Source organism: Geotrypetes seraphini, chromosome 6, assembly GCF_902459505.1.
Source record: "Geotrypetes seraphini chromosome 6, aGeoSer1.1, whole genome shotgun sequence".
NCBI classification, from domain to species: Eukaryota; Metazoa; Chordata; class Amphibia; order Gymnophiona; family Dermophiidae; genus Geotrypetes; species Geotrypetes seraphini.
This window is the reverse complement of record NC_047089.1, coordinates 147,543,547-147,557,257: the sequence shown is the minus strand read 5'-3', so window position 1 is coordinate 147,557,257 and position 13,711 is coordinate 147,543,547.

Below are 13,711 nucleotides of genomic sequence, written 5' to 3'. Positions count from 1 at the left end.
CTAATTCTTTCTGCAGTTTTTCTTGAATGATTTCCTTATGCCAAGTCACCCAAGGAGCATTATGACAACAATGTTACAAAGACAGACTCTGAAAAGGAATTACAAAACCTTCATAAAAACCCCACCATAATAAAGCCCACTGAACATGATCTGGACAAGATTAAAGCCTTAGATCCAGTGCCTCAACTTTAAGAAGGACCCTTGCCCCAACAAACTGGAATGCTCAGAGCCTCTGAATCCAACACTGGATCCCTTAGGGCAGGGGTGCCCAACGCGTCGATCGCGATCGACAGGTCGCTCGCTCAGGCGACCCCCAGTCGATCGCAGAACGGGTTCCCTTCTTCCCTTCTCTTTTTTCCCCTCCTGACTGGCCCGCTCCTGAATTCTGCTGCTGCCTCCGCTGCTCAACATTTAAAAAAAAAAACAAAAAAAGGCTTGGAGAACTTAAGCTCCGGGGACTAACATGTGCTTGTACCGGCTTCCCTCTGAAACCGGAAGTTATGTCCGGGGAGGGGGAGGGGGTAAGAAGGGAAGCCGGCACGCACATGTTAGAGCCCTGTTCGTGGGCTAAAGCGGGAGACAGGTCAGTGAAGCTTGCGATTTGCTCTTCTTGCTGCCAGGTCCTGCCTACTTTCTGTTTCCTCAAAGGCAGGACCCGGCAGCATTTTTCCCAAAATGTCGATCTTGGGCCGATCAGCCTTCCTCTTCCCGACCTCAATTGTGCTGTCGGAGAGGAAGTTCTGGCCAGCGGGGCCTGTTATCCGATGGCAGCGGCAGAAGCAGTGGCTTGTGGGTGGGCAGGGAGGGAGAAAGAGGGCAGGCAGGGAGGCAGAAGGAAAGAAGAGAAACAGAAAAAAAGAATGGGGGCATGAAGAGAGAAAGAAAGAGAGGGCAAGGAGAGAAGAAGAAAACATTGGGGGGGGGGAATGAGGTCAGGAAGAGAGGAAGCATACAGGCTAAAAGAAGGGAAGAAAGATTGGATGCACAGTCAGAAGAAGAAAGTGCAACCAGAGACTCATGAAATCACCAGACAAGGTAGAAAAAATGATTTTATTTTAAATTTAGTGATCAAAATGTGTCTGAATTTATATCTGCTCTCTATATTTTACAATATGGTCCCCTTTTACTAAACCGCAATAGAGGTTTTTAGCACAGGGAGCCTATGAGCGTCGAGAGCAGCGCTGGGCATTCAGCGCAGCTCCCTGCGCTAAAAACTGCTATCGTGGTTTAGTAAAAAGGGAGGGGGTGGGTATTTGTCTATTTTTGTATGGTTGTTACTGAGGTGACAGTGCATAGAGTCATCTCCTTTGACCTCTTTGAAAAAACCCCAGAATAGGAATGATAATTAACAATTGTATGCGTACAGTGTGCGTTGTGTTTTTTTTTTAATTTTATTGTTGGTAGATCATTTTGACTTGGTCATTTTAAAAGTAGCTCGCAAGCCCAAAAAGTGTGGGCACCCCTGCCTTAGGGGTAGGCAATTCCGGTCCTCGAGAGCTGGAGCCAGGTCAGGTTTTCAGGATATCCACAATAAATATGCATGCAAATCCATCTCAAACCTGAACTGACTCCAGCTCTCGAGGACCGGAATTTCCTACCCCTACCCTACCCAATGCAAACTGCCCACAGCAGAAGACTGAGTGCAGGCCACAACATTGACTGCATATGTGAGGGAATTTACACCTCGGTCTATTACGCCTCCCCGCATTGAACTGGAAGCAGCCTCAAAACTCTGGCCCATTCAAGGCCAGGTTGTCCCGAACTGCCCCCCAAAGGCACTGCTCCACCTATCCTGGGACCGGTCTGGAGGCGTTTTTGTTTTGCTTGTTTCTCGGTGTCTTGATCATACTGCAACACAAACTTAAACACCCCCTTTAAAAAGGTGACCAAATAAGCCACCTCAAATGTTACCATCTGTATTCCCCATTTTTCAAAATGCCTACCAACCAAAAGTACTCCCCAAGTAAACCCAACACTTCTTGTCAAACCTGCACCTGCACACCCTATCTGAGAATCTGAGCTACAAGGAACGACTCGGAAAACTGGGATTTTTCACCCTCGAAAAGAGAAGACTGCGAGGGGATATGATAGAGACTTTTAAAATACTAAAATGATTCGACAAAATAGAGCAAGAAAAATCGTTATTCACATTGTCAAATGTGACAAGGACAAGAGGTCATGGACTGAAACTGAGGGGCAAAAGGCCAAGGACAAATGTCAGGAAGTTCTGTTTCACACAGCGAGTGGTGGGCGCTTGGAATGCTCTCCCGGAGGAGGTTGTGATGGAGACCACCATTCTGGGATTCAAAGGCAAGTTGGATGCACACCTTCTTGCAAATCACATTGAGGGATACGGGTTAACAAGGTATTCATTAGGGAATACCTAGCTTAGCCTCCGCGTGCGCGGGTCGCCAGTCTTTGATCCGGTGAAGGCATTTCTTATGTTCTTAATTAGCCCACAAACAAGATTCCCCAAATTAAACACAGCCCCTACTATCACATACCCAGAGCACACACTAACCCATCCCCTCCCCACACTAGCACTAAACTAAACTGGAACAGAAAACCACCACTCCATACAGCCCTTGCCACACTCACAATACCAGCCTTGGGACCAAAATGCTGTATGCCAACACTGTGTCAAACTCCCAGCCGGAGCACTGACGCAAAAATCACAAAACTATACACACCTGACTCAGCTAACTCAGCTGCCTCGACAATGCCACAAAAGAGCACCGAACACAAACACCGCTGCCACCATGAACCTTGCTTAAAAATGGTAAGCAACCTTACACAGGATCCCCTCACAATACACCGCTTTTGCCAAAGCCTCCCACTGCCCTCACTACCCCAACCCAAAAAACACAAAATTCCTTCTCATCCATACTTTCCCCACTAACATGCGTGTTATTCCCACCCCTTCTTCCCAACCCACCAATCCTCCCCTTCCATTTAGGTCTCTATATTTAGGGGCCAATCCCCTCCCCCCTCTTCTCCCCCTGCCTTTATTAATCATTTAACACAAACCATGCCACTCGCACCTCTTTCCCTTTATTCCCATCCCATCTATCAAACCCTATTTCCAATTGCACCTGAAGCTAAAGGAATGCTCTGCCCAATGTTATCAACTTTCTGCCCAAAACAGAGGGTTTCCTTATCTTGATCCTTTTTGGCCGTTGTCGAATAAAAAGATGTCCAAATGAAAAACACACAAAAACAAGCTATTGGGACTTTCAAACAGCCAGCATTCTTAGCAAACTAGCCATATGGACATATGAGCAGAGCAGAAGGTGCTCTAGGGGGTACTGTAGTGGATGTCACATTTAAAAGTCTCAGGTATACATGTCACTATAACCTGCTTATATTGTAAAGTGAGCCTTACAAAACCCACCCAAAACACCCATTTGTACACCACAACAATAGCCCTTATACCTGCAGGTGTCATCTTTATATAGGTACTGTACGTTTTGGAAATCTCACTATACAATATAAGCAGGCTATAGTGACATGTGTACCTGGAACTTTTAAATGTGGCATTCACTGTAGTACCCCCTGCTCTGCTTAGCTCAGCTCTGCTTACCTGCCTGTGTGACCATCTGAAGCTGTAAATATAGGCTAGAATGTACTAGACTTTTACACATCTTTGGGTGGTGGGGGGGGGGGGGGGTCGGTGACCATTGGGGGAGTAAAGGAGGTTCATGCCTTAATCTCTTCAGTGCTCATCTGGTCAGTTTGGGCTCTTTTTTGACCTTTATTTGTTTTTAAAACAAGTCTAGCTCCAAATGTCTTTAAAAAATATATAGAGAGAGACTTTTTGTTAAAGATTTGATTATCCCTACAGAACATCCAAGTCTTAAGCCCACCCAAAACACGCCTCTAACATGTCCCCTTAAGATTTAGACGCACTGGAGACAAAACAACCAGAAAGATGTCTGGAAAGTCAGTTTTCAAAATTCCCACTTAGACGTTTTGACTAATAAGTTGTCCAAGTGCCGGTTTATGCTGTCTTACGGACGTCTGTCTTTTTTGAAAATGAGCCCCATAGTTTGCTGTTGTCTTCTTTGTGCCAGAATATATTGTAGCTTTGAGGAGTTATTTTTGATACTTTAGCAGGCAATCTCCTCTATTTCAGATTTGTTGTAAGGAATATTTTCTGCACTTAAAGTTAAGCATGTAACTGTGGACTTATGTTAGTCTTCTAAATTGCCCAGAACTGTGAATTTATTCCCTACTAGGACATGCCAATGTTAGGGGTTAGATCAGTTGCCTCAGCACCCTGAGGTTATGAGTTTAATTCCCACTGTAGCTCCTTGTGACTCTGGTCAAGTCACTTAACACTTCATTGCTCCAGGTACAAAATAAATATATCAAGTCCTATCCTTTTTACCCTTTACTACGTAATGGCCAAATTATGCAGTTTTGTTGCATGCTGAATCTAAAGCTATCTTCAGAAACTGCTTAAAGTGAGTCTTACCTACATCAAACAACAGTTGAAATATGTAGAAATTAAATATTATTTACTTGAACGTACAAACAGTCTGAACTACATATGAAGACACATAATTGTCTTTAAAATGTCATTTCTGCAGTTAATGTTATTTGACAAAGTCCAGCAAAGAGGTCATTTCTTCTTTGCTTTTGTTTCAGCTCATGAGCTCTCTGCTGACCATCTGACCCTTAATATAATGTTCTCTCCTCTCCTGATTTCATATACGAGCAGTAGCTTCAGTTGGACAATTTCCTGGAGGAAAAGTCCATAGTCTGTTATTGAGAAAGACATGGGACAAGCCACTACTTGCCCTGGATCAATAGCATGGAATGTTGCTACTCATTAGGTTTTGGCCAAGTACTAGTGACCTGGATTGGCCACCGTGAGATCAGGCTGCTGATCCAGTAAGGCTATTCTTATGTTCTTATGTACTGTGGTTATCCTCTGTAAGATGGAACCATTTTCTTGTACACCATCCTGTATAACAAAACCTTACTGGCGCATGCGCTTAAAAAATGGTGTGATCCCTGCCGCTGTGGTATGTGATCCGTGGCCATGTTCCATTTTAGAACCCGGCGGCAGGGAACATTCTGGCCACTCCCCTCCTCCCGCCCTAACTCACCAACCGCTGGAGGAAGCCGGCCATATTCGGCGGCTTGAGGAGGCGGTGCGGAGCAGTACTGGCGGTGGCTGCCGGGAGGAGGGCTTCGTGCCGCTGAGGGTCGGGTGCTGCTCCTGTGAGGATCGTAGCCGGCTATACTAAACTTCGCAGGCCGCACAACACCTCAGTAGAACGTTTCCTCTGACGACGCGATCGTGTCAGAGGGAACGTACTTCTGAGGGGCAGAGCAGCCTATGAGGTTCGCAAAAGCCAGCCGCGATGCTCACAACGCTGCATACTGGACCAGGGAAACAGGTAAGGGGTGCTGCTGGAGCAAGGAAGAGGTGCTACTGGGCCGGGAGAGCAAGGAAATGGGACGGGGAGCAGGGAAGAGGTGCTATTGGACCGGGGGAGCAAGGAAGAGGGACAGGGGGAGCAGGGAAGAGGTGCTACTGTGCCGGGAGAGCAAGGAAGAGGGACAGGGGGTGCAGGGAAGAGGTGCTGCTGGACCGGGGGAGCAGGGAAGAGGGACAGGGGGAGCAGGGAAGAGGTGCCGCTGGACAGGGAAATGGAGTGGGGAGGGAAATGCTGCTGGTGAGAAAAGGGGGCTCGGGCTGAAAGGGAACAGATGGGAGAAGGGGGCTGGAGGGGGAAATGGGTTTGAAGCTGAAAATAGGGGAATGTGAAGGAAGGAGGCTTTACTAGCACCTGTTAATGTAACGGGCTTAAACACTAGTCTGAAAATAAAAAGGATATGAACAAAAAATGTTCAAGAAAGCATTCATCAGCAATCCTGAAATCTCAAACTGTAAGGGACTAATTATATAAGAAAATATAAGAAGATAAGAAAGGTTTGCGTTTTTGGAGTGCCTATCAGATTGTTCAACTCTGAGAAATTTCCTGTGACAAATCTACTGTCATAATTTCTTTTGACATAAACATCTTGAATTTACAGTTCCTTGACAGAATTACGAGGGTGTGCTGAAAAGTTCTCAGCCCAATGAACCAACTTCTTAAATTCTGAGCATTATTTTGCCACTGTAGCTGAAAAGTGTGTTATCTTATTTCTTAAAATACCAATTTGCAGAAGTGAAATTCTGTGTTTCGACATTGTTTCAGATCATTGATTGAACCATATCTACATCATTCTCTTCTTGTTTAGACTGAGAATTTTTCAGTACCCCCTCATAAACGATAACACTATCAAAACTGCAATAAATGTCAAACCCTTCACTTCTTGCTGCTCTATAAAAGAAGCATTAAAAAGGTGAATTGGTTCTTAATAAATGGTTGGCTGGTTTGTACTGTATCTATTAGTGCAAAATTTGTTAACTAGTAATATCTGACCTAGAAATAAATTCTAACCCTGAAGTGAACTCTACTAAACCATGTTATCAGGCAAGGTGTACATTTTATTTTTATAAAAAATTACAAAATAGGGGAATGGAGGGAAAATGCAATTAAATAGAACCAAAATTCACTCCATTAGCACAACGGCAAAAAAACAGTTGTGCACCAAAGCAGTTTTGCAAGTGAAAGAAAAAGCCTCAGATTGTTGGAGAGGTGTACCCCACACTCTATCACTTTCACTAGTGTAAATACAGCGAGGTGAAAAATTTCATGAAAATAGCCAATCAAAAGGTAAACAAGTGACTCTTTTTATAGATAGCAACTGTTAATAATTTCACAAGTTGAAAACAACAGGCCGATGATCGTTTTGTGGCTACAAAGCCACTGCCTCAGGGCCTCGATGATAAATAATCTGTTTGGCGGTTTCTTCCTCTGCGTGTAAGCTGCCATGCACTGACATAGCTATGTTTACACGCAGAGAAAGAAACCGCCAAACAGATTGTTTATCATCGAGGCCCTGAGGCAGTAGCATTGTAGCCATGAAACGATCATTGGCCTGTTGTTTTCATCCCCTGTGTGTAAATATAGCTACATCAGTGCATGGGAGTTTACACGCAGAGGAAGAAACCGTCAAACAGATAGATTGTTTTTCATCGAGGCCCTGAGGCAGTGGCATTGTAGTCACGAAATGATCATTGGCCTGTTATTTTCAACTTGTGAAATTGTTCACAGTGGCTATTTATAAAAAGAGTCACTGGTTTATCCTTTTGATTGGCTATTTTCATGAAATTTTTCACCTCGCTGTATTTACACTAGCGAAAGGTTTTTTTGCATGTGATGTAAGGGTCGCAGAGTGAGGCTTTTTCTTTTGCTTGTAAAACTGCTTTGGTGCACAGCTATTTTTGGTCATTTTATCTTTATTGCACATGCCAAAAAATTGCAATTAGCCAACAGGGCTGCAAGTGTTTCACAGGCACAGAGCCTAGGATCGCATGCACCCCTTTGCAATTTTTAATTTGCACACATACACTCACAAACCCCTTGCCTCCCCAGCAATCTGATGCCATCGCTCTCCTACCTATACTCAGACAAAATCAGTGTTACATGAGGCCTTCTTCCATTGGCCTGCGGTCCAGCAAAGCTGACCTTCTTCCTCTGATGTCTTCCCGAGTAGGCAAGATGCACACAACTGGAACTTGGGCCTAGCAGCACCATGATCACTGTATCTTACCTTTTTTAAAATTTGATATACTGTTGACTGGCCATGGTGGCATCACAGCTGTTTATATCGCAATAAGTAATAAAAAAGAGAAAAGGAAGGACAATGTACTATCAATCATGCAGTATTAACAATCTCAATAACATAAACTAAAAACCAAAGGACTGTCTGAATAAATGGGTTTTCAGTGATTTTTTTTTTTTAATTTAGTTAGTATGGGGAGATTTCTGATTTATGGAGGAAAGTTGTACCATACATTTGGATCTAGATAGCAGAAGACAGACTGTTGTGATGTAGAAAGGCAGATTTCTGACAGAGCTGAAGAAGACAAAGATTATTAACAACTGAAGGAAGAGAGCAGGGAGGTGTATATGGAATGATCAGTGTACTAAGATATAGGGGTGCGGAAGGGAGAAGGGACAAGAACACCAAGGTAAGTGTGGAGCTCCGCCAAACATCAACCAACCAACCCCCTCCCCCTTGCTATGGTTACCTCACTTCAAAAAACAAACAAAAGAGACCCAGCAATCCACAGTGCATTAAATCCATCGAGAAAAGCAAAAAAAAAAAACCTGAGATAAGATGTTCGGTAAATGATTTATATGATTTATTACTTCCCACAATAAAATCAACAAAGTCCAAATACAAATGTAATAGTCCAACCGGACCCTATATGGTCCGTATTTTAGCGAGCATGCCTTCCTCGGGGGTCCAATTGATGTTAAAATACAAAAATAGTCTTTTGCCTTAAGTCCTTTTTATTATTATTATTATTTCTATTTTTGTGTTTTAACATCAATTGGACCCCTGAGGAAGGCGTGTTCGCTGAAACACGGACTGTGTAGGGTCCGGTTGGACTATTACATTTGTATTTGGACTTTGTTGATTTTATTGTGAGAAGTAATAAATCGTATAAATCATTTACAGAACATCTTATCCACAGTCTTTTTTTTTTTTTGCTTTCTTATTGGTTACCTCACTTACCATGTTCTGGGCCTGATGTTTCCAACTTGCTTTGAAATGTTTATTCAAACCCCCAATTTCCTCATTATCATGGCTGATGAGGTCTTCTATGCTACATATCCCAGAATGCTTTTGCAAAGTCTATCAAAGCCTATCTCAGTGTCACATTTTATAAGGGTCACTACTGTCAGAGTTGCAACACTTCTATGAATATGTGGAGCACATTGGTATCCAATGCTCACAACCCAGCACCTTGCACTGACACCAAAAATTCTATGAATGTTTAAAGATACCTCCAAATCAATCAGCCTGATTTACTGTTTGCATATGTTATATTATGTTAATCAAGTTTTCTATTCCGTCTTTACCCATTCAGTTCAAGGTTGGATTACTGGTACATTACAAGAGGTTGGCTCAGTTACCCAGGAAGTTACAATGGACAGTTTGACAAGGACAGAGTAACAGAGCCATGTCATAGCCTTGTCAAAGCCTATTTTCAATAAATTCCCCCCCCCCCCCCCCATTTACTCATCTCAAATCACTTACTCCTCATCACTCTGTAGTGGGGAATAGTGGTAAAGGACCATATGCAAATGAATGAATCAGACTGCTCCCTATTTAAATAAGGTTGACTGACATCAGCACCCTAATCATAATTTATGGTAAACAAGCCTATAAAACAAGGCCCATATGTCAGCTGGGCTGATGTTTGAAAAATTGCAACCCCTCTACTATGTCAAAAAAAGGAAGACTTTTGTCTTGCTATTTCTTTAGACTGGAGACCCTTGGCATTACCATGGCTGTGTAGTATACATTATTCATAGCTACATCAATGCTGTGGGAGTGTCATACCCTCCACATGCATATAGGTTCATTCAAAAGATATACATATGTTTTGCCCCAGGGACAATATCTCTGGTGCAATTCAGTTCAGCTTAATCCATGTTTTTCTCATAGCCACTTTCTAGTAAAAATCACCCTGAAGCATAAGTCCTTTTGCAAGCAACACAGTTATTTATTTTAAGGTCCACAAAGCATAAATGCAGCTTTAGTTTAGGCATCCTGATTAATTCTCCCTGTAGCTTTAGCATCCCAAGAAACTCTGCAATACTCCTCTGGCTTCCAAACTCTACTCAAATGATCACAAAGCTTCTTTTTTTACAAGCAGCAAGTCACAATATTGTAAAAGAGGAAAAAGGATCTTGGAAATCTACTCAATATATCAGGAAAATGAGAAAAAAAACTGAGACTTATGAGTTCCAGATTTCAATCATTGATCCTAAAAAAAAACAAAAACCTCTCACCAATGCTCTAATGTATACAGTGCTCCCACGGTCATTCGCGGTCAGCAATTCACAGTCCCAGTCATTCGTGGTATTTTCCGACCATGAATGACCAAGCAGGAGAGGATAGCCGGAGAGGCAGGAGAGAGCAGCTGGAGCGCCGGCGAGTGTAGGAAATCATTTGCGGTATGCTCCGACTGCCTCTTCCTGCACTAAAGTCGGGTCTGGGTCTTACCAGTCAGGAGCTGCATGTCAAAGCAGCTCCTGATTGGGGAGGCCAGACTTTAGTGCAGGAGAGGCAGTCGGAGCTTACCGCAAGTGATTTTCTTCACTTGCCGGTGCTCCGGCTGCCCTCTCCTGTCCCCCCCCACTAAAAACCGTATTTGCAGTTTTTCAAGATTCGCGGGGGTTCCTGGAACGGAACCCCCGCGAATATCGTGGGAGTACTGTATATTAACTTCAATACAACAAAATTACTTATGTGCTATATGTTCAAGCAATTATATGCACTACATTGTTATAACAATTCTTGTAAAATTCCATGGCATTCATTGCTACAAACATTAATATTGAGAAAAGCTAATCAGCTAACACTTATTATCTCTCTCAGCAATCTGTGTGAGCTGCAATCAGCAATTTAACAAAATGCAGTCATAATATTGAGGTCCTTGAAGAAGCCCTTTTCATTGGAGAAATGAGTCCCGTTGGTACAAACTGCAGAAAGGGGCACAGACTATTGCTTTTAATATACCTAAAAAAATGGGTCCTTTAACTAAGGTGCACTAACTGATTTAGCGCACGCTAAGCTTTACTGTGTGTTTTTGCTTCCAATGCAATCTTCTTTTCAAGGACTCTCTTTGATTTCCTTTTTGTATCTTGCTTTTGACTTTCCATTCCTTGTGCTGTTTACAATTATTTTCAGTCAGATCTTTCTTCCACTTTCTGAAGGATTCTATTTTGGCTCTAATCGCTTCCCTCACTTCACTCGTTAACCACGCTGGCTGCCGTTTGGTCTTCTTTCCTCCTTTTTTAATGCATACATTTAACACTGTGACAATGCAGAACTAGGGGTCAGTATTTTTTTATATTAAAGTTCCAGCCAACATAATTTAACTCAAATAATTTGTTAAGTATAATCGGTGTTTGCAGTTTTTCTTTGTATAGTTCCAGTGAAGAGCGACTAAAATGGTTAAGGGGCTGGAGGAGTTGCCATTCAGTGAGAGATTAGAGAAACTGGGCCTCTTCTCCCTTGAAGAGGAGACTGAGAGGGGACATGATCAAAACATTCAAGATAATGAAGGGAATAGACTTAGTAGATAAAGACAGGTTGTTCACCCTCTCCAAGGTAGAGAGAGCGAGAGGGTACTCTAAAGTTAAAAGGGGATAGATTCTGTACAAACGTAAGGAAGTTCTTCTTCACCCAGAGAGTGGTAGAAAACTGGAATGCTCTTCCGGAGGCTCTTATAGGTGCAAACACCCTCCAGGGATTCAAGACAAAGTTAGACAAGTTCCTACTGAACCAGAACATACGTAGTTAAGGCTAGACTCAATTAAGGCACTGGTCTTTGACCTAAAGGCCGCTGCAGGAGCGGACTGCTGGGCACAGTGGACCACCGGTCTGACCCAACACCAACAATTCTTATGTTCTTTTCTTGGGGCAACTGCCTGACTAGTGTTTAGAATGAGGGGACCTCCTCACCCTCTTTTCTGATCAGATAATTCAGGGGGCCCTGTCTTTTGGGTGCTTGAAGGGATGCCACCTCTTCCCTCACCTCAGGCAACAGATTGCTCTTGGGGTAAGTGCTGCCAATGCTGAAGGCCAAGAGGAAAAAAGTTATGCCTGAGGGGTAAGTGTTGTCTCTGGGGAGGGCATATGTTTTTCTTACCATGTGGCATGGTATGGGGAATTGCTGATAAGAACAGAGGAAGAAAGAACTGGGATTTGGTGAAGGAGAAAAAGGGAGAGTGCTGGTATCAGGCCTAGGAAGGGGGAGAGAGACTGTGTACTCTTCCCTTGCTAATTCATGTGAATATAAGAGGGAGCATAATGATATAAATTTTCCATGGTGCTGGATCATTTCAGTTACAGAAAAAATATAAACTATCTTCACTATTTTGATATGCTGGCTTCACATTTAGTGTTTTAGTCTGGTGTTAGTGTGTATGTGTGTTTAAATAACCATAATAAGATAACATAAAATTTTATTTGTATATCGCTATACACCTGAAAGTTCTATGCAGTTCACAGAATTATCTAGAAGCTGGACATAACCAGCTGGAAGTACGACTACAGGTCTAAAGGCAAAACAGAGTTGGGAAGATATGATTGGTTTGGTTTATTTATAATCCGCCTTCTACAAGGCGAAATGTATCATCACATTCATAAACAGACATAAATAACATTTCAATTATTTTACAAAGATAAAAATGACCAAATTACATAATCAGACTGATATATCAACATTAACATTGTCAAACAACCCTGCCCATATGAGATGTATGTATGCAAATTAATATGCTAATATGTCAAGCCCCACCCTTTGCCACTGCCCATCCCCCTCCAAATGAATTGGTCAAACTATGCCCATGCTCCAGGGTCTTAGGCCTATCCACAGCTTCCTAGCCCAGCATCTATTTTGTGGTCCTTCCTGCCCCAGGTTAACTAGTCCGTTTACACCTGCTGTCCATCTGTGAGAGAGCTTCTTTCTCTCCTCCTCTCCTCTCTTCCTCCATTGCCCAGGTTTTTCTTATGCTGATGAGGAAATTTCCATAGAGGATTCTGGGTAGCCACATCCGTCTTGAACTACTTGTTCTCCTAGGAGCATGCTTTGGCTGGGTTGAGCTCATGTGCCTAAGGCCCTGCCTACAGGAGGGGCCTAAGGCTACTGGACTGATTCCGGTTGGCCCAGGCGCCTCAGGCCCCACCTGTCGGTGGGGTTTACATAGAATACATAGAGTATAACGGCAAAAAAGGGCCGACAGTCCAAGTCTGCCCACTCAAAAAACTCTCCCCTTAAAAGAACCCTCCCCTAAGCATTTCCCTGGAGTAAACCCACATGTTTATCCCATCATCTCTTGAAGTCGAGCACGTTGCTGGCTTCGACTACCTGACGTGGAAGACCATTCCTACGATCAACCACCCTTTCAGTGAAGAAGTACTTCCTGATGTCGCCATGAAATCTCCCACCCTTGAGTTTGAGCGGATGCCCTCTTGTTGCCATGGGACCTGTAAGGAAAAAGATATCTTCCTCCACCTCAGCATGGCCTGTAAGATATTTGAACATCTCTATCATGTTTCCCCTCTCTCTGCGTTCCTCGAGAGAATATAACTGCAGCCTGCTTAGACGTTCTTCATATGGGAGATCCTTGAGTCCTGAGACCATCTTAGTGGCCATTCGCTGAACCGATTCCATTCTCTTCATATCCTTTTGATAATGTGGCCTCCAAAACTGAACACAGTAGTCCACATGAGGTCTTACCATGGACCTGTACAACGGCATTATAACTTCAGGCTTTCGGCTGACAAAACTTCTTCGGATGCAACCCAGCATTTGTCTAGCCTTGGTTGAAGCTTTCTCCACTTGATTGGTAGACTTCATATCTTCACTAATGATTACACCCAGGTCCCGTTCTGTGACAGTTCTTAAGGTTTCACCATTTAGGGTGTATGTTTTGCAGGGGTTACCGTTACTAAGGTGCATAACCTTACACTTTTTGGCGTTAAAACTCAGTTGCCAAGTATTTGACCATTTTTCCAGTAAAAGTAGGTCCTTCCTCATAATGTCGGGCACAGTTGCGCTGTCCTC